This window comes from Curcuma longa, chromosome 16 (genome assembly GCF_044706935.1).
Source record: "Curcuma longa cultivar G26 ecotype Majalengka, Jawa Barat chromosome 16, ITB_CL_G26_1.1, whole genome shotgun sequence".
Lineage (NCBI taxonomy): Eukaryota > Viridiplantae > Streptophyta > Magnoliopsida > Zingiberales > Zingiberaceae > Curcuma > Curcuma longa.
Genome location: NC_133876.1, coordinates 12,500,471 through 12,525,591, shown reverse-complemented (window position 1 = coordinate 12,525,591; position 25,121 = coordinate 12,500,471). Strand labels below are relative to the sequence as shown.

The 25,121-nt window shown below is 36.9% G+C and overlaps 2 pseudogenes; one reads left to right on the top strand and one right to left on the bottom strand.

Annotated features, from left to right (window-relative positions):
- The first annotated feature begins 5,377 nt into the window (after positions 1–5,377).
- LOC141847714 (disease resistance protein RPM1-like) lies at positions 5,378–8,326 on the top strand (annotated as a pseudogene).
- A 2,514-nt stretch (positions 8,327–10,840) lies between these two features.
- On the bottom strand, positions 10,841–22,993 carry LOC141847959 (GBF-interacting protein 1-like; annotated as a pseudogene).
- Between the last annotated feature and the right edge of the window lie 2,128 nt (positions 22,994–25,121).

Sequence of the window (25,121 nt, the reverse complement as noted above, 5' to 3'; positions counted from 1 at the left end):
TATATATAAAAGTAAAATAAAACAAAAAAACAAAAAAAGGGTAAAACTGGCATTTGAGTGAGAGAGAGAGAGGAGCGGATGGGGGGTGCGGTGTCTACTGTTAGCTCAGAGTTGGAGTGACAGGAGGTGTTGAAGATAGATCGGAGGTGACTTTCAGCTTGGGCCACGAATGACCCGTGCACAGTTAGGTACGTACTTTGTCTTTAAGCATGCATCTTCCCTGAAGTTTAATTATATATCTAATAAAAAGGAAGAAACTAATACGATTGTGGGTGGCCGAAGTATTCGTCGAGGCCAGGAACACAAACAGATTAATGGAAGAGAAGGGTGAAGAGCTGAACTTGCTGAACTTGTGGATCGGTCTATGCTTCAGGGAAGCTGAAGGCTTTCAAAATGCATGATGTTGTGAGAGAGGTAACACTAGAAATATGTAGAAACATGAGATTTTGCATGATTCTTGATGGTTCACAATCAGTCAAACTCGTGGCCTTTTCATTTAAACAAATGATGAATCCCTTGATCGATTTAAGTATGAACCTCTCACGACTTTGCTCTTTGGTTGCATTTTCTACTTCCAATTTTAATTAGTTCAGATTCCCTAAGAGCAGGCTTAATCAATTTCAAAATGCTGAGGGTGTTGGAGCTGTGAGGAGTTCGAATCTCCAACTTATCAAATGAAGTTTCAGTCTTGTTTACTGACGTCGAACGTCGAATAGAATAGAGTCTTGTTTACTGACGTCGAACAGAATAGTGTACAGAAGATTGGAGGAGAATTGAGAATGAATCAAGATTGAGAAATTGAAAAAACGAGTAAAAAGATGTACACGACGCCGCTTCTAAGTTTTTGCAAAAAAAAATATTAATCAATCAAACTGGCCATAAACGGCTAAACACGCCTATATATAGGCTATAAACCAAAACCCTAACTTGACAATGTCAAAAATAAAAAAAAAATTAAAATAAAAAAATACTATAAATAGCAAAAAAATAAATTCGGAGATGTAAACGGAGCACTAAATGATGTTGATGGAGCCGAAAGTGGATCGGTACGGATTTTATCCGTACTGAATAAAGGTCTCTGAAAGAGCTTCGATTACATCCGACCGTGCTTCTTTCTTATTCCCGAATCAAAAATTATGATCCGTTGAAGTTCAACTTCTCATGCATTACTCTTATATCATTTACCTTCACTGTTTGGGTTTGAGAGAAATTAAACAAGAGTGAAACAACTACTTCCCAACAACTAATGCCCAAAAGCAGCTCCATAGTTTGCAAACGCTTGACCTAGCTCGTTTTTTCCAGAATAAAAAAACTCCCACATGGTGTGACACAATTGAAGCAACTTCGTGCTTCAGTCACCTATTTGTTTCAAGTGGAGTTGAATTTGGGCGAACTGTAGTTGACTATGTTCCAACTCTTGAAGGGGCAGGGCAATGGAAGAAGCTACAAACTCTGAAATTTGTTAAATCAAAAGAGAAGCTTGTTCAACGATAATTGGGAGATATCAACGAGCTCTGTAACAAATCTCTCAGTCGTTCAGTTTCCTCGTAAGGCCAACCCTCAACTCAACGACGTCAAACATATATATCCAAGGAATAGTCATCGTTTATTGAGGATGCATGTGCTTTTTGAATTAAGGCCAAGCTCACCGAGCAATGAAGGCAGCGACTTCCAAAGCTTTGGGTCTGCCATTAGTTGAAAAGGTGATCTCGTGCATTGGCCTGGTCAAGTGTGCAGAGTTTGCATCACCATCAGCATCACCATCATCATCTTCAACGTCTTATCAGCTGGCTTCAAGAACAAGAGGTTTGATGTTAATTCTGATGAAATTCATATATCTCTGGAATGATTTATGAAAATTTATGAATTTCATCCATGATAACACCCTAGATTAGGAGAAGAACCAAAGACAGGAGGAGGATGAATGCTATGTTTGAAGTAATTGAAAGTTTGATTATAATTATTTGAAATTATTTTATTTATTTATTTAAATAAATAAATAAGATATATAACTATAGGTTTAAACTAGTATATACTGTATATCAATTTGAAATTATTTTTTAATTATTATATATTGTACATCATCCTCCTCGATGTTGCTTTTTATTAGAATCATGCATGTTGGCAGCTTCTATCTATGGCGCTGTCAGTGCCAAGGACTATGGCCATATCTACGACAACCACAATTGGAGAGTCATTAATGTCATCGATTGTAAATCATGGCAATTGCCAAACTTTTAGCTTGAAGTAAGATCTAGAAAACAAGCTTCAGAGATTGACAATAGTCTTTTTGGTAAAAGCTAGACAAACCGACTAAGATAGGCTAGCCAAGTTAGATGAGCAAACTAAGTCTGTAATCGAACCAAGCTAAGTTGAATAATAAGAGACTCGAGCTTGGTTCATTTTTTCTTAAATTCGAGCTCGATTTAAATTTGATTTCATCTTTAATTTTTAAGCTCGAGATTACGCGATTCGTAATGAAATTAAATTGTTCATGAATGACTTGAATTCGATTCAAAAATGACTTGTTTAAAAGTTAAACAAGCTTAGTTCAAACTCGATCGACTTGTTAATATTAATAAACGAATCTCTTAACAAACATATTCGCAAGCTTCTTAATGAACACATTTGTAAGCCTTTAACGAACATGTTCGTGAGCTTACGAAACAAATACTGTTAAGATCGAGCTCGACTCGATAACATTTTCGAACTTGAAATTAAACTCGAGCTCAACTTATTAACTTAATTAAACTACTTAGTTCATTTACTCTACTAGAGCAAACCAGATGAACCAGGTGAGCTAAGCTATATTTTTGAAGAGTTATATTGTACTTTTGAAGAGTTTCACTTGCAATCATTGAACTAGTGGGAAAATTAAATTAAGAAAGGACCATGACAACCAAGATGATTAAATATAGTCCAAATGTTATTATCCAATAAATATAAAATTAAAATACTTTTTTATGCTTATTTAAATATGAAATAGCCCTAAAAATGAATGAGCAAAACGTGAAAGAAAATATTTATATTTTGTAAAATTATAAAGTTAATAATTGAAATGTTTACTTATGATTTTTATTTATTTTTTTAAAATAATCTCACTCTCCATTGACTTTCACTTTCAAACTACAAAATAAAAAAAATTATGTTGAGTAGAAAATTTATTCTAAATAAAATTATTATTATACATAATTACATCTAATTAAATTTTAGAATATAATTTAATTATTAATTTAAATAAATAAAATAAGAGAATTATTAGGGTGCATCGTACCTACTTAAAGAGAACGGATGTATGAACTTGAGAGATAGTGCACTCAAATTCTTCATTAATCAAGTTACTACTACAAATTCGAGTCAGTTGTTACTTAGAGTATGATGGATTGGGTTGAGCAAGTTGGTGGAGTGGGCAAGATTTATGACTTCTTCAGACGAGTTGTTCCTAACAAATCCTTGTGCGAACGATGTGAGTGGTCAAGGCTTATGACTTCTTCAAACGGATTGGTCCTAACAAATCCTAATGCGAACGATGTGAAAGTCTTACCAGTCTTTCAATTAAAGACAGATAAAACTATCTAAAGAATCGATAGTATACTTTTTATAAAGGAAAATTATTAGAGATGCGCTGACTCACTTGCCCACTCGATCGACATAATCATTCCTACCTCTCGATCATCTAGAATGAGCGTGGAGTGGATGCTTCTACTTACCAATTTTAGAGCTGCCTCTTAACTAGCTCTTACAAAGCCAATAACATGAAGGATATATTGGCAATTAAAAACCACCCAAAATTACTATTTCAATGTATGCACAACACTTTTCTAATAAGTAAAATTCTAATATAGAATATGACATCTCCGTCAATTAAAAACCACCCGAAATGACAATGTCTTTTGCAAAAAGATAAAATCTTACATCCTAGCGATCCCACACAGTTGACCTCACAACTATCTGTGAGGAAGTAAATCGAGAAACTGCAATTAACCACGATGAAGGAGGATATTGTCTCAGCTTTGTCGAAATTCGAACTCTTGTCCTCTTCTACAAGTCTGCTCCATCGTAACCGACTTAACTATGCCCTGAGAGCAAACCGTCAATCAACGAAGGCGGCGGAGGCAGATCCTGGATGTGCTTCGTATAGAAAAAGCCCGGGAATTATACATTTTAGGGTTCCAAACATTTGCGACGGGTGACTCGTGAAGAAAGGGAATCGATGGATTTTTGGGTTTCTATTTTTTATGGCGGGGCGATAGGCATATCTCGACCGTCCGATGGACTTTTTCCGGTGAAAGATTGATTCAAACCAACCGTTAGTTAGTTGTGCAAATATTCAAATATATTCATTTTTATTAAATTTATTTACTATAATTTTATTGACTAAGTATAACATTATTGTCCTTATAGAATTTATATTATTTTTAAACATTATTGTCCTTACTATAAAGGTGCTGACTATATCTGTGGAGCCCATGACAAGCAGCCTGCGTTAAATGAGTCCTCGATAATAATAATAATATAAATTATTCATTTTTATTACATTAATCAATGTGGGCCCATATGAAAATCAGATTGTATCTATCTATTTGGAGCCTTGTTGAATGAGTCCTCAATAATGCAAATTAACTTTTTTTTTAAAAATGAATAATAAAAAGATGAATCATCACAAATAAAAAATCTTGGCCATCGTGGGGCCCTTATGACTGACAGCCACTTAAATACGCATCAATAATGCAAGTGAATTATTGACAGCCCATGATAGCCTGTTGAATGAGTCTTCCATAATGCAAATTATTCTTTTTTTAACGGAAAAATATTAGTGATGTGTTTACTTACATGATTGTAATGTATATATATTTTGTAATATTATAAAGTCAATAATTGAATTACTTACTCATGATTTTTTTTTATAAAAATCTCAAATCTTCGAAATATCTAATATTTCATTAAAAAGACTAATGTGTTCACCATATAAAAAAAATCAATAGACCAAAAATTAATATCTAATTGGTCACATTACACGAGTAAAATGATTAAAGATAGATAAATTAATAAGTATATTTATTTGTAATCAATGTGGGCCCATATGTTGAAGAAATAGTCGCATTGTTAATCCATGTGGACCCATACAAAAGATTCTATCTATCTATTTGGGGACCGTGACATGCAGTCTTATTGACTGAGTCTTCAATAATACAAATTAATCTTTTTTTTTTAATATGGATAATAAAAAGATGAATATCACAAATACTTGGTGGATCAATTAGATATATCGCAACTGATGCTACAAAAGAACGCAAACTGCAACGATCAAAACGGCAGTCGGTCGGAGTTGAGATTGGCAAAGGCAGATAGCTAAGCTAGCGATCTATCTCTAGATATGGAGGCTGCTTTCATCTCCTTCCTGATCAACAAGCTCGGCGAAGTCGCAGTCGGCCAAGCGCAGAGCACATGCTCTCGTCCACCTTTAGATCAGATTCACGCTCGCGTAGATCGAATCACCGGCGAGTTCAAAGTGATGCAGGCCTTCCTCGAAGACTCTAATTGGTCGACTGCTGCTGCTACTAACAAAGCACGCGAGGCTTGGATCGAACAGGTCACACTACTTCCTGTACTTGCTTTTTAATTTGAGGAATTCAATCAAACGATTTGATGCCATATATAAAACGCCTATAAATTTTTCACGAATTGTGTATTAGGTCAGGGAGGTGGCCTTTAAGATAGAAGACATCATCGATGAATACCTCTATCTGGTTGGGAGGCAACGGGAAAGGACATGGAAGAATTGCTGTCTCATGGCACCGTCAGACCTTTGTTTCAATCTTGCTAAGGCTTGGCGTGGTATTGATTCTCGGTTAGAAAACATGGAGACAGATCTTTCTGAACTTTCAAACAGGAGAGATCGATTTGGTATAACAATAAGTGGCAACGAGGATAGAGTACTGAAGAATTCAGAAAGAGACACGCATTGTTATCGAGCTGATACACCCATGTTAATTGATGATGACGATGTAGTGGGGATAGAAGAGAACAAATCTAAGTTGCTTTCATGGTTGACTAATGCTGATACTTGCAGGGAGATGACAGCAATTGCAGTATGGGGAATGGGTGGCCAAGGAAAAACTACTCTCGTCGCAAATGTCTATCGCAATAATGCTGTGAAGAGTCACTTTGATTGTCAGGTATGGGTTACAGTCTCACAAACTTATAGTGTGGATGAACTCCTAAAAACAATGATCCAGGAAATCTTCAAGGGAAATAAGAATTCTGCCCCAGATGGTATCGCTACCATGCAACGATTAGAGTTATTTGAAATCATTCGAGAAAATTTGCAGCAAAAGAGATATATAATTGTGTTAGATGATGTTTGGCAGAGAGACTTGTCGAATGAAATAGGCCATGCTTTTGTTGATAACAACAATGGAAGTAGACTTGTTGTTACCAGCAGAAAGCATGATGTAGCAAGGATAGCAAAGGAAGAACATATCATAGAGCTGCAACAACTTAATGAAAAAGATGCATGGATACTGTTTTGCAAGAAGGCATTCCGAAAAGAGAACAATAATGTTTGTCCACAAGAGCTGAAGGTTTACAGTCAAAGGATTTTGAAAAAGTGTGAGGGCTCACCACTAGCTATTACAGTAATTGGCAGTTTATTATCAACCAAGGAAAAGAGTGAAAGTGGATGGAAGGAAGTCTATGATTGTCTTCACTGGGAGTTTGAAAAAAACCCTTCGCTTGATGCATTGACGAGTATTCTTAACCTTAGCTTCAATGATTTGCCTAACAACCTAAAGAATTGTTTTGTATATTGTAGCATCTTCCCTGAAGATTATCTAATAAAAAGGAAGAAACTAATCCGATTGTGGGTCGCCGAAGGATTCATTGAGGCAAAGAGCAGTAACCACAGAACAATGGAAGAGGAGGCTGAATCCTATCTTACTCAACTTGTAGATCGGTCCATGCTTCAGGTGGCAGAGAGAAATGACTTTGGGAGGCTGAAGGCTTTCAGAATGCATGATGCTGTAAGAGAGGTAACACTTGAAATATCTAAAAAGATGAGATTTTGCATGATTCTTCATGGTTCACAATCAGTTTTGGACGGTCAAACTCGTCGCCTTTCCATCCAAACAAATGATGATGAATCCCTTGATTTAACTACAAGCCTGCTGAGCCTTTCACGACTTCGCTCTTTGGTTGTGTTTTCTACTTTGCAATTTTAGTTCAGGTTCCCTAAGAGCAGTCTTAATCAGTTTCAAAATGTTAAGGGTGTTGGAGCTGCAAAGAGTTCGAATCTCCAAATTACCAAATGAAGTTTCAGCCTTGTTTAACCTTCACTATTTGGGTTTGAGGGGTACAAAAGTGGAACAACTTCCCAACAATATCCAAAAGCTCCAGAGTTTGCAAACACTTGACCTCCGTTATTCCAACATAACGAAGCTCCCACGTGGTGTCACACAATTGAAGCAACTTCGTCACCTATTTGTGAGTTGGAAAGAAATTGAATCTGGGGGATCAACTGTAGTTGGCTGTGTTCCAACTCTTGAAGGATCATGGCAGTGGAAGAACCTACAAACTCTGCAAGGAGTTAGACCAAACGAGGAGCTTGTACACCGATTGGGAGACATGAAAGAGCTCCGAACATTAGGAGTTTTTGGGGTTGGAAACAAGCCTATTGTCCTCAGCTTTGCACCTCATTGTCTAAGATGAGGAACCTTCGTAGCTTAATCTTAATCATGGATGGAAGTGAAGAACAGCTCAACTTTGAAATGTTAAATTCTTCACCTCCTCCACTTCAGAAGTTGGTTTTGTGTGGTAGATTATTTGAAGGGAAAATGCCTACATTTATTCGTTCTTGTGCAGAACTCACACATGTGAGACTGTCACAGGTCACATCTAATAGAAGATCCACTTCCTTCACTCGGACAATTGCATAAACTAGTGAAGTTAGAATTGGAGGATGATTCATATGAGGGGCAAAAACTGCACTTTAGAACAGGTTGGTTCCTTAATCTCAAAAGGCTTTACTTGAAACGATTGAAGAATTTAAATAACATTGTGATAGAGGAAGGTGCCATGGCAAGTTTATATGAACTATATATGTGGGATGTTCCAGAATTAAAGATGGTCCCTAGTGGCATAGAATTTCTCACACATCTCCAAAAGCTCACTCTTACTGAAATGCCTGAGGAGCTAGTGGGAAAATTAAGAGAAGACGAAGACAATGAAGAACGACAAAGGATTAGACATATTCCAATTGTTACTATTAGATAAGTATGAAATTAAAATACTTTTTGATGTTTGTTTGTTTATGTATGAAATTAAGAGAGTGAGCAAGAAAATATTTATGAAGTTATTGTACTGTGTATATATTTTGTAATATTATAAAGTCAATAATTGAATTACTTGTTCATGGTTTTACTTGAAAGGCAATTGCTTCGCCTGTTTACTTGTTCTGGAGAGGGCAACAGGGAAGTAATCTGGCAAAGAAGGAGAGTGATTGACTGAGTGAGGAAGGAGGACTGATCCAACATCGTTTCTGAGCCTAGTGCGTATGTGTACACCCCACTAAACTCAGGGACGAGACAGTGGAGCTATGGATGGCCGGCGGCAATGGGCCGCCGGAGCAAAAGTGGGATGTTTGTTTTTGTGAATCGAGGAGAATTTGATCTATCACTATAGCTTATTGGAGGCTACTGTTATCCCAGAGTTGGAGTGGCAGGAGGTGTTGAAGATGACCGGAGGTGACTGATTTAATTAGCCAACCTGATTTCAACTTGGGCCACGAAGACCCGTGCACAGTTAGGTCACCGGAAGAGGAAATACAACAAGATAAGCAGGGGTTACTGTTAGCACTCAACGGTGGAACTAATAGAGCCGGCCACTTGTGGTGCCGGTGAGCAACAGCAATGTAGGGTTTTAGTTTGGGCAGTGGTGAGAGGTCAACTCCAAGATACAACGCCGGTGGAGGCAATGGTGAAAATGGTGAAAACCGGAGGCCTTGGCCCCTGTGGGTTTGAGTGCAATGGTCGTTAGCGAAGCTGAGCTGGCAAGTTGGCACGGGTCTGCCGTCTTTCAACGCGTGGCAACTTATCCACGTGTGTTAACCGTCAACGACTAATTGATGGTGGGAAAACGCTTTGTCTTTCCGCGCTTAACAGGTTAATGGATCTTACTTGGATTATCCAATAACCCATGCGATCCGCAACGGTGGTCTCGGCTCTATTGACTTTTCTCTATCAAACTAAAAAATAAAAAAGAATTATTTAAAATAAAATAATTATTTATTCATTATATCTCATAAAAATAATTACACAATAAATAGAATAATCAAGATCTAATTAAATTTTAAAATATGAATTAATTATTAATTTAAATAAATAAAATAAGGGAATTATAAGTTTAAATCATATTTTTAATTATTATATCTTGTCTATCAATTTGTAAGCTGTTGGATTTCATAATCATTTTTGCCTATTTTATAGGAAAATTTTCGTAAGACATTAAAATTTATTTTCTTCTAATTAAAATTTCATCTATCCATTTTGTTAACTACAAAATCATTAATTATGAAGTATAAGAACTTAAACATATTAAATAATATTTGCTTTGTATTTAAAATTATCTTCAAATTCACAAACCACTCACAAATTAAACTCTATCTCAAACTCTGTTTATTTTTATTATGTTGAATGCAACTTTAGTTTGAATATGTTATTTGAATAATTCAAACTAAATTTAAATTTAAATTATTTTGAATTATAATTCAATTTTTGTTCAAATCAAGATTTGAATAACTCAAACCAAACTCAAATTTAATTTCATTTAGAACTAACCTTGAATCAAAATTATTTATTTGTTTAAATTTCACATTGAATTCAAATATCCCCACAAAATTTTCAAACTCGATCTCAAATATTAATATTTTCATAATATTTGACTCAATTTGATTCGTTTGCTCTCCTAGTGTCACACAAGTGGAGTAGTCTATGACACAAGTTAGCTCGAGAATGGTCGAATTGCATTGAATTAATGTTATTTACACTCTTCCCCTTCCCCTTGTCGCCCAGCATTTGCCTTCCATGTGAAGTGAAGCGTACACTAAAGTTGATGAGAAGAACATGATCCATCTTTCATGTCCCAGATCTGTATGAAAAGCTAAATGTCTGCGAGCATTTGCTCCAACAACAAATCACCATTTTACTCGAACCAACTAACGAAAATTAATCGACGAGATCGAGAAGAAATTGAATGTGCTAAGTATGATAAATGTTTAACTGTTCTCTAATTTAAAACTGGTTCTAGAATGCCCAGTGTTAAGTCACTGAATGAGTACATCGAGAAAGAGGGAACATAAAAGCTTTCCATAATGAAATCGAAAAATGGGTATCTGAAAGAGTACCTTGAGATGTAATAGGAACTCTGATATCCATGGAGTCGCTGGAGTGATCCTGCTTATGCATGATCAAGCATCGATCGAACGATAAAACAATGGGAGAGTATGTTAATACAACACTTGAACAGAACATATTGATAGACTTGCTCAAGCATAGTCCAGATATATTAAGACAGCAACAGAGCAAGTATTCAAGAAAATCACAACATAATTTTAAATATCGATACTGGCTTATGCTACCAATCCAGTAGATCAAGAAACACATGCATTCAGCAGTATGCAAGCAAGCAAACGATCCACTAGCTCTAGATTCTTAGCATATCTAATGCTGCTTTATGGCCTCATCTGAAAGTGATGAGAGAAAATATAATTAGAGAGAGTATTTAATAGCTCAAAAGAGTAAAATAAAGAAAAAAAAAGGCAGATGACAAAGAATGGGCAGCAGCAAAACAACAGAAGAACCCGAGGGAACCGCACAAGTAAACATAAAAGGGAAAGGTCAGTATGAGTTCACAAGTATAGCCCAAACTATGAATGTCTAGCAACTCCACACCCTGAAGGCCTTCCCATGCAGGATGGCCATGCTTTAGATATAAATATATATATATATCCATTCTTTCTTTTTTTTCCCCAATCAGGCTTACTCCTATGCCGCGTTCCGAATGTCCTCTAAACTGTCCGAGTGATGATCGATGTCTGAGCTGTGGCTAAAATAACTTAGGTTTGAGTGGCTTCAATAATTATTGGTCCAATTTATCTGTGGGCGTTGTGTCTGTTGATAAACACCGGTAGGAGGGGCCAGCATTTCGACAGCCCCAGCTACTGTTTGCGACTGCTGCAGCAAAGGGTGAACAGAGTTGGGGACGGCAGGTGTCGGGGGATAGATGCCACTGAAGGCGCCATGCCCGGCTTGTGTTGGTGTAAAAGTGATGTGCTGACCCTGAGGAATGTTGTAGAAAGAGTTAGCTTGAAGTGAGGAAATGTCGCGTCCAGCGGCAGGAATCCAAACTGGCGGGCCTTCACTCTGCACAGACAACAAATATAGAAATGCACATCAATAATACACAAACAGAAAAGGGGGAAACAACATAATAGTTTCAGAATTGTAAATACTACAGCCGGAAAGAACACTAAATAGTACATCCAGAAGGAAGAAAGCCACCAACATGAATTCGTAAACAGAGAATGAAAATCTTTCCTTAGAATTATTAGAAAACATTAAGTTACAAAAGACTTGTAGGGATCTTATTCAAGAATATAGGAGACAAATGATATTGATACACAAATCCGCCAGTACATGAATGATTCGATTATAATAGAAACATGGAGGTTTGATATACTCAGTAATGGAGCCAGATTCCATGTTGTTGTGTCTATGAATCATCTAATAGTAATCCTTACACAATTGTAGCAGATCCATAGAAAAACCTAAATGTTTTTATAAGAGAAACAAACGTTCAGTTACTCGGGAAGTTTTGGGGTCAGAAGCTGAATTCCATCATTGTGTTCGACAGAAGATGCGGTCCAATTAAAACTAGATCCAAAGGAACCCAAAGGTGTCCCTGGCTCATGATGAGATATTCGGATCAAATTAATGAACATAACCAGATATTCTTGCAGCCAAACAAGAAAACTGGATGTAAACATATCAACCAATGGCTCTCAGGACTAATTCACTTTGTGATAAGAAAACATCAATTAAATATTTTAACAAGCTAAAATCAGTACAGTGGTACAGTTAGTATGACTTAATGTAGTCCCAAAAAAGGAAATAGCGGCTTCAGGACACACATCTATGCCAACAACTAAATTGTTTGAGAAACTAAAAATAGGTAGTTCAGCATAAAAGATTTTCCTAATGCAATGCTTAGGAGATTTAGAATAAAAAGGAAAACAATAAAAGGTTGGAATAAATCACCATAACGTCTGTGGATATGGCTTCAAGAATAACCAAAGAAATACCGGATAGGATGAAATCAAAAGCAAAGCATACAGAGAGATGATAGTTAAAATTCACAGCCTTCACTCTCAATGGTTACTGGTAAAGGGTGTTGTTAAAAATCTGTGAGGCGATCATACTTATAGCAGAAACTTCTATTGCTAGATTCTTGACCAGGTAGTCAATAAAATTTTGACATACAAAATATGTAGGCTGGAATTTGAATTATATGAAGAAGAGTTGTACCATCTTTTACAATTTTTACAGACTAACATTCTTTTTTTTCAGAACTATTGCTGCTCTGATATTAATTTTCTTTGTTATTCCAAATATGCTTCCTTTTACATGAACTTAATTAGATATGTTGTTAAGCATTCATCTTTTCCTATACAAAACTTCAATTTCTTTAAGGGGCTCTAATTAACTAACATAAAGCCAAATCTTTAATTTCATCAATGCATTTCACAAGAAGAAGTATGCAATATCAGTTGCAGAATCTGTTATGGAGTGCATTGTCTGTCTCCCTGTTCTTCTGATGCTTCAAACAACATATATAGAACTAACTCTTATTTAATTTTTCCATGATCAAGAACCTATAATTGTAAGTTTAGTATCCTCTGAGCACTAGCTTTTATGGATGTATGATTCCAAGCTTAAACTAATATCAGGTTCCACATTACCAGATTGTTTCCATAATCATAATCTCTATAACTGCTAAAACGTAAAGTAAAACAGCTAAAGACTGATCACTGAATTTAAAAGCACAACAGTGGCAAAAGGGAATGGTTCCCAATTGAGGTTACCAAGAAGCATGTGGTACAGAAAATATTGAGCAGCTTTCATTAACCCTGAATTGTAATTTTGTGAATGTGCACTATTAGGAGAATTAAGGGACATGATTCAAACATTGTAGCTAAGCTTAAACCAAACATCACAATTGTAGAAAAGCAGAGAAAATACCTGTTGTCCAGAGATATAAACATTATTCTCTTTAAACTGTGATGACCCCAGTTCTTCATTGGCGGTTGAGTTTCCAGAGCTAACAGCAGGAACAGAAGTATAGCCAGCCTGGGTTGAGTTATATGTTCCATAAACATTTGGTAATCCATGAATAGTTGAATTGCCAGTGTTAGAACCAGGTTTGTACTGGGGAAGAGAATACTTGACAGCAGCAGCAGGAGTTGCAGCTCCAGGGGTTGGGTACATGCCACCTGTAAGAGGTTGCTGAGGGAATGCAGCACTGCTCAAGAAATGATGCACCGCAGGTGGAGGGGGATAGAATGGTGAGAAATATTGACCGTAGGGAATGTAGTTGGGAGAGTAGTGAGATATATGTAACCCAGCAGGTTGACGGAAGACAGGGACTGGCTGCTGGGGAATAGCAAGAGAACCCTGCATTGTGCCAGCAGCTTGAGTTCCAAGAGGAGTTGAGCCAACTGTCGGTAGTACTATGGGGTTTGTATTCTGGATTAGAGGAGGAAAAGAGAGAGCATCAAGTTATTTAGCAGGATGTAAATCATTGAGAATGAGAACAAGAAAAAATTTGATACACAGCCATAATCAATAAACAAGACAAAGATGAGCATGAGGTTTGGCTACAACTAATAGAAGGTTAGTTGCATGGACAAACATCAAAGATCAGTATGTAACACCTAATATTAAAAACTCTTTAGCAGAAGGGAAAAAACAACAGCTTAGCAATTTTTATCCAAAAAAATTGTCCATCATGGTGATATGGAAGCATTGCACATGGCAATGCATAATAAGGAATTAACTTTTTCTTACAGGGAAATAGAAGAAAAATGAAGAAGATGATAGTGGAAAGGTTAAATACAAACCTCTTGGGAAGCCTGGCCAACCTGAGCAGGTAGAAGAGCAATGTTCCCATTGTACCTAGTGGAGGCACCAGATGCAAAAAAAGGAGAGATCCGACCATCAGCATCAGGAGATGGACGATAGAATGGATTGAAATAACTAGTGGATGGATCATATGGTTGCTGGACCTGCATTGAAAACCAACACCTAATCAGTTAAGCACAGGTATATAAAATAAGAAAAATTGAAACAAATTGTCAATTTCCAGGTTCATACATCAGAAATCAGGATGCCGATTTCAAACCAATCTCCTTCACATTTTAACCCAAAATTGATGATAATATTTGAAATAATTGCCAGATCACAATCAGTCAATAAGATAGCACATGAAGTTTTCTCCCTCCCAAATCAAATATCAACCAATTGGAATCAGAAACAGAAGCATAAAGCTTAGTGAGAGAATGAGAGGAAGAAGAAGCTTCCTCAAGAGTAAAGAGAATAGTTTTATTAAGTCATCATCTTTATATTGAAAATAGCAATTGCCACAATCCAAATACAGTATCAAATATCTCTTATTTGCAGTGGTTCTGTATCTAAAACCTAACTGGACTTGTGAAACTAAATAAAGTGATTTATCTCTCAAATTATATTGGCCATTACTCTATGATATATTGAGTTTATTATCCCTCCCATTGCTAAAGGAGGAACTTGCGGCTAGCTGAGATTTGAGCTGTCTATGCAACAGTCTCAAGAAACCATTTCTGTTGTAATGCAGTTCCACCTCAACAAGTGCACTGGATGATTCATCTTCTTGCCCATTTCTTGGGAAAGGGCACAAGATTCTAAACCACGATACCACTGCAAAAATGTCTGGGTAGTTCACAAAAGTAAGGTTGTAAACAAGCCGAGCCGAGCTAAGCTTTGGGGTGTTCAAGCTTGTTTGATAAAGTAACCGAGTCGAGCCCAAAATGAACCAAGCCATTGAAAAGATCGTTCAAACTTGGCTTGATTTATTTTTTATGAAGCTTGAGCTTGGTTCATTTAAATGTTATCGAGCTCTCAATTCAAACTTGTTTGATTATTTGAAGCTTTTGCTTGTTTGATTGATTATTGAGCTTGATAATTCAAACTTGTTTGTTTATTTAAAAAAATATTTATTTAGCACGTTGATAAAAGTTTTATTTCATTAATAAACATGGTTCGTGAACATTGTTCACGAATGTTGTTCATGAACATTAACGAACTGAACACATATATGTTCAATCTTGTTTGTTTAGTTTAATGAGTTGTTCAAGTTTGTTTATTTAATTGATTTTGTATATTTGAACAAACATAAATAAGCTCTTATCAAACTGAACATCAAACTTGTTTACGAACATTCGGTTCATTTACAACCCTACACAAAAGTGACAAAATAGAGAATCAGGTTTAGAAAATTAGACATAGAAAGCACTAGATTTTTCTTATTACAACAGCTCCATAAAATAACTTATTGAATTGGTAGTGTAATTGGGATGATAAATCACAAAAGCACTGTGTTATAAAAATGACAAAAAGTGTTAACAAAGATTCCGTTGGTACAAAACCACGGTGGCTAGTTGCCACTACAAGACTAACTCCAATGTCATCCATAGAGATCATGATCATAAGATTGTCGAAGGAGAATAAGGTTGCCCATAAAATACCGACTTGTACTGAAACATACATCATAAGCAATGGATATAAAGATAGGGCATGAATTTTACCAGAAAACTTGGAAGACGAGACATATCACGAGCCTGAGAGTCTGAGCCTTCAAAAGAAGCAATCTGGCCACCAAGCTGCGGCACCAATCCTACTGGTGGGTAGGATGGCATAGACTGAAGAACCACATTCTGAGAACTTTCTGGTGCTAAACCTTGGTTGGCCTGGTTGTATTCTTTTTCAGGCGACGTGATATTGGAAGCAACAATTTCCTTCACTGAATAACTTTCTGTGACCTGTTCAGATGATTGAGGATGTTCAGAAAAGTCTTCTTCTTCCGCAGCTGAGGATGCTGCATTGTTGCTGAAATTACAGAAGGAAGCAAATCAAACAATATTGTTAGAAGAGGAAAAACATAGTAGCAAAACTATTATGCAAAAGCATAGCCAAAAAGTAAATTACAATAGCAGAAGAATTGTTGAGGTGCAGTTTCCTTTATTGCTATGCAATTGAGAAGCAAGGAGCATTCAGCCCAAAATGGCTTCTGATGTCACAAGATTCCACATTATATAAGTGTGTATATGTATGAAATCTTGCAAATTTATTTTTTTCCATATTAAAATCTTTGGCATTAACACACTATTATGGGTGCAAATTTATGATCTATAAAATGAAAGATAAATAAATTCTCTAATGTTTTGGATTGTCACGTCCAAAAAATTCTCAACTTTGCAGAATGCCCTGATTTACCGCAAGATGAAAAAAAAGAGATGTCAGATAGCGCATATGCAGATGAAACTAGCAAAAAATGCAATTAGTGTATAGAAACCTTAAAGAGTGCTTCTCAATAGTTTCATCAGTCTCTTGAGATGACTCATAAGGTGGTGTCTCAATATTGTCTCTAGCAGTGTCCTTGGCAATAACCATATTAAACTCAAAATTAGCATCAAAGTTTCCAAAACTTAGTCCATGTCGTTCAGACTCTGGGACCTGGAGATGGTTTGGAATAATCACATGCTGTCGGTCTGATAGCTGCAGTTCCTCTACCTTCTTTGCTAGATTAACAGAAACTCCTATTGGAGTTGCCAAAGATAAGGTTGGCAATGGTTGGGAAACAGCTTCAATAACCACAGGTACTTCAGATGTGTCATTTGTCTCGGATGCCTGAGCAGGGTTTGCAAGTACTGATTTTGGTTTCCACTCTTTATTAGCAAGAGGTGCTGAACAGAAAGAAGAGCACTCAGTCTACTTCAAAGTTAGAAACTAGATAATTAGAAATCAGATTAGAAGCTTAGAGCAAAATTTTAACAATCGTCACCAAAAATTTCATGGTATGATACTAAGTTATATGAACCAAGCATTGCACCACCATATATGTAACTAAAATATAAGCCTTATCAGAATTACAATAAAAATTCCAAAGAATTAAAATATTGGAGCAGTTAGGTCAGACAACGGAAGCAAGGACTTGGAGTGTGCATTGCATATGAAGGATAAGCAAAAAGAGCAAGTTCCCAAATCTGAAAATTAATTCTTTATTAGTAATTCCCTTGCAAAAGAACTCCAACAGGAATGCAAATAATAGATCTCTGAAAAAAATACTTGCAATTTGTCTAATTTGGCATTTCCCCAGGAAAAGAAATATGAATCCATCATATTCTGCCTCCTTATTGTTTAAAGTGCTAAAAGAAGTCCATGTTGTAGTATACAGCAGTTTCACATATAGGAATTAGCATTAAAATGAGAAAGATTGGTTTCAAAAAGTAATAAATTCTTCCAGCGAATCGAAGTGCAAAGTAAGCATCTCCAATATTAGAAATTCATATTAAGATGATGTACCAGCTTTTTAATTCCATTCTGAATGCAAAATACGGCTAAAGAACAAAATCCAATAGAAATCTTCAGTTGCTGGAAATCAATAATATATACAAGAAAATATCCTAAAGATAATATATTCAAGAAAGGGCTTATTTTGTTAAACTATAATACTTGCACATTTAAGCAAAGAAAAGAAATCCCAGAAATAGAAGGGGGATTGTTACCGTCCAAGATCAACTCCCATTTGCGTATGGAATCTATCAATTACAAATTGCAACATCCAACAAATAATGTACACTGGCCAATGAAGTTGGCAATCGTATTCAATAAGTTAATTTGCTATCAGAAAATTTAGTCTACAAGTCTTTAACAAACTTGCTTTTGAACCCTCACTAAACTGGCTTCAACAAAGGCTTCAAATGAAGACAAACAAGATGCAGGTATGCTATCTCCTATGAACTGAAGCACTGTGTTTTAGTTGATTCAGTAAAAATCTATTTTTGGCATCAAATAAAGGATCATATAACATAAATAAGTAGCACAAAAGTTTCTATTTTATTGGAAGTTGGAACAACAAAAAGCCTACAAATATAAGTGGTTAAGAAAATGGAGTAACTATACCTTCTGCAAACCACTTCAATGTGAAAAGCGATTACTATAGTGAAGATCATCTGTATCTGCCCAGAGGACCACAGAAGAAGATGATGCAACTTGGGATTTTTCTACAGATTCATCTGTTACTGATCCATGTGGTTTTATCTGTGGCAAAGTTCATGTCAGAACATCCTTTTTCACTAACATCTGATAAAGCTATATCCAGATATGTTGAGTGCAACCTAACTAGTGGTGGCTGCAAATTCAGACCACTGGATCCACTTACCTGTTTCGTGGTCCCCAGCTCAGTAGAGGTGTGTGTATCAGTAGATGGAACCGTCACCAGCTTGTTTGAAGAGAATTGATCCATATCTCGTTGCAATTGACCGGATGCAGAACCACCTTTTGCATCTTTAGAAGGTAATCCGGGATTCGCAGTCTTAGTAGTTACTGCATCTAAATTTTCTTCCAATGAAGCGTCGTTAACACCAGACACATTAGACCCCTGAGAAGGCACAGGATGTTCTATGTTGCTGGGACCATTGACGATACCAGATACAGAGCTGAAAAGTAAGAATTATTTGAAAGTATAGTCAAGATTCAAGTTTTAAAAAGAAAATATATATATTGACCAAAAAGCCTAGTGTACATCTTGTAAAAGAGTAGAGGGCAATCGATGATGCACAAGTTCTGATACATCATTTTTTCACTTGTTTGCAATGTATAAGTAATCAAAAAATTCAACTGACTTTCCAATTACCAAAAGGTTAATTTTATGCTTTTTTCACAGACCTATAACTCTTATATTGCATCTAAAGTGCACAAAGTTACCACAGATGAAAAAATTGTGACATCAATGCCCTTATTCCAGATGGCTATGAGGATTTATAATAAGTAAAACACTCAATATTCAGAGCATATATTTTAGGATGATAGTAAGGGGCAAACTCGCCGATGAATCTGGTCTAACTTATATTTTGCACTATAAGAATTAATTACATAATACAAGCAAGGCTACCTTATATTGTGTATCAGGTACCAGAATATCCTCCAGAAAAAAAATAATGTTTTGCAACATATCCAACCCAATTCCCGACCAATGAAAGAAAGAGAAAACTGGATTACAGAACACAAATGGAAGTAGGTAGTGACACTGGTATCTCCAATCTAATCCTCCCCAGTTAACATGCTGATTCAGCACGAAAAATGAAGCACAAAAAGTTGAACTCTAACTCACCAAAGAAAAAATATTATAAACCTGAAAGATGGTCAATCGAACCAAATTTATCCCAAATATCATCATGTATGACATGCTGAAGATGTAGAACCATGGATAAGAGCCTACCAGTCATAATGATTTCAGGTTGTCAAGTTTCCAACCCAGAGTCCAGACCTTAGAATGCTGAATAGGAATAAACAATCTAGACATCAATTGTGGTCTAAATTGGATTAGAATCTCATGATCCAACAATGAAATCCTATGTTCCTCATTGTTCCTAGGGACAATCTCAAAATGGAAAGAGGATCTCAAATATATCTTTTAAAAATTACAAATGAATCAAATGACAAATCACATTAAGCTCCAATAAAATCAAGGATTAATATTCCACAACATAAAAAACTTTAAATGATGAAGAAATGAAAAAGAAAACCTGATATTTGCACAATTAATTGGATTGAAACATTTAATGATTGATCTCATTCAATTAGACATCACAGACATCAAGAATCAGTAAAGCAATACATTATTGAGAGACAACCTTTGCTCAAAACTACATACCTCAGTAATGCAGACTTATTCTCTGTGTCGGGAGTTGTGGATATAGACGTATGAGCTTTATCTATCCCTTGATTTAGCCCACTCTCCTTTCCTGATGTTGCATTTCTTCCAGCAGTAGCATCTGACAGGGAATGACAATTTTCTAGTCAATATCCAGTAACTAGCAACTGGGGATTGAAACTTCGAGCCGTATCGTGCAATACGGGTGAAATTTTTCGTTCCGCCGATGAACCAGCACTGGCACAGCACCGGCACCAACGACTCCGACCGGGAGACGCCTCCGGAGGCACCGCCCGGGCCCGGTGACGCCACCGGAGGCGCCGCCAGGAGGCCCAACGCCACTGGAGGCGCCACACGTCCTGGCGACGCCTCCACGCGCGGGCCGCGCGCGACTAGGGGTGAAGTCCTGATGATTTTTTTGGGTTTTCAACTTAGGATTTAATTGAGATTTTAATAATCAATTCCTAGCTATAGTTGGGGATAATTTAAATATGCTTTATTAAAATTCATAAAATTATCTTATTATTTTTAAAAATATTTTATTTTTTATTTTTAAATATTTAGATTAAATTTTTTATTTTAGTTAATATATTTTATATTTTAAAAATACCGAAATCATCCAACACGATACGATACGGTACCAAAACTATCGTTCCAGTCCGGAACCGAAACCTCAGCACGGCTCGGTATTTTAAACCTTGCTAGCAACAGAGAAAAATCAGAACTAACCAATATGTGTCTTTGAAGTACACCTAGAGATCACAACAGAAATCTATTATGTAATGGAGTGAAAGCCATCAGCAAAGGCAGCAAATAACAGAATGGAGTTTATATGCACAAGATGGGAAAAGGGAAGTGGAATTTGCAGATGGGAAGGGAAATGATAGTTTGTAAACTACATGTAGCAACTTCATGTGAAAATGTAAGGTGCATTGAGAAAACTAACACTGACAGCAATATGGTTGCATCGCAAAAGCAGTACAGCATTACAAAGAAGTACATACCATTAGGCAGTGAGCGGGAGGAGTAGTTTCCCCGACCTCCCCGACCTCCTCGCCCCTGCATACCAGGCCTCCACCTAGGCTCAGCAGGTTCTCTGACATTCTGGTGAGAAAAGCAAAATGTACCGATCATGAATTCAACCAAGAAGAGTATACGGATTATGCATTCAACAAATCCTATAAGGAAATTTATAAGGGCCATAAAGCAACTACACAAGTGTACTTTGAAGAATATCAAAGAATGACCCAAACCATGGTCTTAAAATAGTTTGTTCTGAAGAACATCAAGAAATCAGTTGCGGTTAAGATTCAAGAAATTTGGCTTCCTATGAGCCTGAGTAAAATTTAACTTTCATATTGTAATTGGTTATACTGTTATCAGTTAGATTAGAAATTATATTTAAAGATGATAAGAACAAGCATCTGCCTAGTTCATGTAATTCAGGGGTCCATATTTTCCCTTGAGATATAGACGGCAATGAGATGACATGTTTATATGAAATCTTATGTTAACTAAATGTCAAAGACTTTATCTTTCCAAAATTCTGATAAATATTAATTGCTCTGGAACAGATATGATGCTGCTGTTGTATACACATATACTATGTTTGAAAATACAGAGGAAGGAAATGATGAAATTATGCCAAGAATGGCAACCCAAACAACCAATATTTACCTCCTTTCTCTTGTCACGCTTCCTTTTCACCTCATGGAAAGTGTCTGAAAAGCCAAAAAAAAAGAAAAAGAGTTGTTATGACCTAATAGAAAGGTAGACACAAGGGCACTTGAATAGAAACCACATGAAAAATAAGGCGCATAACTATGCATTGACAATTGAATAAGTACAAAATACCCAACTGTTACAATCATGCCAGTGTTTGTAAAAAAGACAAACAAAAAAATTGACGCTAAAAAGAAGATAATAAAAATTATATAACCGCCCTTTCTTTCACACCAATACATCCTAGCTTAGGTTATCATATTGGGCAATAACAGATGATATGCGACATAACGGAATGCCATGTGAATAGTATTATAATTGTCTGCAAAGTGGGGAAATACCAACCACGTACCAACACTAGGCATTTTAAGCGAAACATACTCACTGTATAGCTTTCACAGTACGACTGTAGAACAGTAGCTTCCATAAAGCGAGGGGCATGCACAAATGTTACAGTACAATATAGCAGCAAAGTACGTAACAATGTGTAATCGTGAGTCATGACCCCTTTAGGCAACGAAGCACACCGCAAAAGAACTTTGAGCTACAGAAAATTGATGATTCCGGTATTATACAAGACAAGTCTACTGGAAATTAGAAAGGTAAAGTAATCGTTAAGCAATGATTCACGTCAATTGGATCATCTATTTTTCATTAAGACGGCCAAAAAAGGATAGCATAATCAAAGATGCCAATCAAAGCCTACTTGATGACTGAACAGTGTCTTCAATACCCAAAACATATATTTCTTCCAAACCCGTACAGATTACTGTCCGGCACAAGATTCCAGAGGGAAAAAAATCACAGTAGAAAACCCAAATCTCCACCCGATAGATCAATCGGAGGGCATGGATGACCGCCACAGGGGGGGAGGAAATGAGTGTCTGAATGCTAATACTCGATTCGCACGATGACACCACTTCCAGGACGCACGTCCCGAAACCGAAAGGGGGAGGAGCCTGAGAATAAGAAGGCAGCAGGAAGGGAAAGGGGAAGGGGGAGATGAGGACGTCTGGAGGAGGAGCTTCTGGGCGGTCTCGTTAGATGCATGGAACACTCCTTGAGCATTGCGTAAATCTCCTCGTCGCTGTGGTTGCCGGCGATCTCCTTGATGTTCTGGATCGTGCGCCGCACGCCGGCGGGGATCGAAACCCTAGCCCCTCCGCCACTCATCTTCGTTCGGATCCACGGGAGGAGGAGGTGGAGGGAGGCCGAGCGGAAGGGTTTAGAGAGGGAGAAAACAGGGGAAGGCGAGCTCAGAGAGAGAGAGAGACCGCCTTTTCTGCCCTTTTTATTTTCCCTCTTTTTTAATTTTATTTAGGGCAAATTAATTTTATTTAGGGGTCCTTTTTTAATATTTGAAATAGTAACATTTCATTTTACACCTTGACGATATCAAAATTTCACTTTGCCGTCGAAAATTATTAATATTAATAAAATAATAATTTAATATATTTTTTATTTCAATATTATTGTATTTAAGAATTCCATTAAAAACATATAATGACATGTTTTCTTTAGTGAAATAAACAATCTCCGTCTCTTGTTTTATTTGAAAAAAATAAATAAATACACATTTTCTTTCTTATATTTCTTAGTGTTTATAGTTTTCTTTTATAGCGTAGGAATTTGGCAATTGGAGTCCCTAATGCATACGAGACTTCACTATTCTTTCTTATTTTTTTACCATAATCATATGATATTGTATGCATAAGTACGCAATACTATAAACATTCACTTTTTTTATAACTTGTTGTTTTCTTTTTTCTCCTCCTCAGTAACTGATTTGAGCATCGGAGTGGTCAAGCCAAAGATGTCTCTGACCTTTCTTCTCACGGAATTAGTATTTGCAAGTCTCGAGCTCATCATCTTCTTTCTTCTTGTGACGTCGACTGTGGTGCTGACTAGCGGATGACATCCCGAAGTTCATCATCTTCTTCCTTCTCGTGACCTCAATCATAGCGCTGAGTGACAAATGACACATCTATAAGGCAATCTCAACATAAACGATTTTATACAACAAACTTTTGATAATTTCATTCTCATCTTTTCTTACTTGCATTGTCCTTAACTAGAATTTTTTCACTTCCTCGTTTTATGCATCTATAATTGCCTAAGTCAAATTTCCTACCTATAGTTTTTTCAATGTAATAAATACTTTTCTCCTAATTTTATGCATGTATCATGTGTCCCCGGGGCAATAGTACAACGGTAGGACATTCGGGTTGTAACCCGGACCCTTGGTTCGATCCTCAGCTACGACGTATTTGTAGAAATTTTCCTTCAAATGGGAAACGCAATCAAAGGATGCTGGGCATCTGGATTGACCGTCGTGTACGCTTCCCGATTTACCCTGGTAGTCGGTGGAAAATTTCCGTGGGATCGGATTGGCTACCTCAGGTAGCAACTTATCCATAACTAGTGAATCTATTGCTCCTCTGTATCATATCGATAGTGTCTTAACTAAGGTTTTTAGATAACTTAGTTTGTTCATGCAAATATTCTTTCCGACACGTGTTATCCTCTAAGAGGAACTATATATAATCTGCAATTAATATTAGTTTGACCATTTTCGACACGTGTTATCCTCTAAGAATACGAGTGTATCCTGTTATTCAGTATTTGCTGCAAGACAAAATTCCGTTTTACTTCAGTAGTTCCACGTCAGATTATTATTAATTAATTGTTTTTTTAAAAAATAATTCTGTTGATTCCGTTAATTCTGTTTAATATTTTTTATATAAAAAGCCAGCAGCGGCGCTAGTGTTCTTCATTTCCTACCGTGATTGAAAAAGAGTCGTCACTACTGGTCGGAGAAGGAGGTGATGGAGCGTGCATCTCCTCTTCCTCCTCTTCTTCCTTTTCCGCCACGGTTGACGGGACACTGTCGTCCTCCTCGTAATCTTCCTCCGCGTCTTTCGCGTGCTACACCACCCCAGAAGCCGCCCGTGATGTGCCGATGGGTTCCTCCGCCCGCTGGTGAAATATCGATCAATTGCGATGCATCGATCCGCAACGATCGCATCGGCCTCGGGTGCATCGGTCGCAACCACATCGGTGCAGTGGTGTTCGCCGTCGCCGCAGCGTGCAGAAACAGAGACGGTAACTCCGTAGTCTATCATGAGCTGGAAGCGATCTTGAGAGGACTACAAGAAGCTTTTTGTAGAGGCTTCTCCACCGTCAGAGTTTTCTCTGACTCTTTAATGTCGATTCAGGTTCTGAACGGCGACAGAGAGGCAGACAGTTCTTGCCACCACCTGATTTTTAAGATCGCTACCGCCGCCTCCATGTTTCAATTCGTCTCCTTCTCCTTCACCTACCGAGAAGCCAACTCACCGGCGGATTTCCTTTCTAAATATTGCCATCCCGACGAGTTT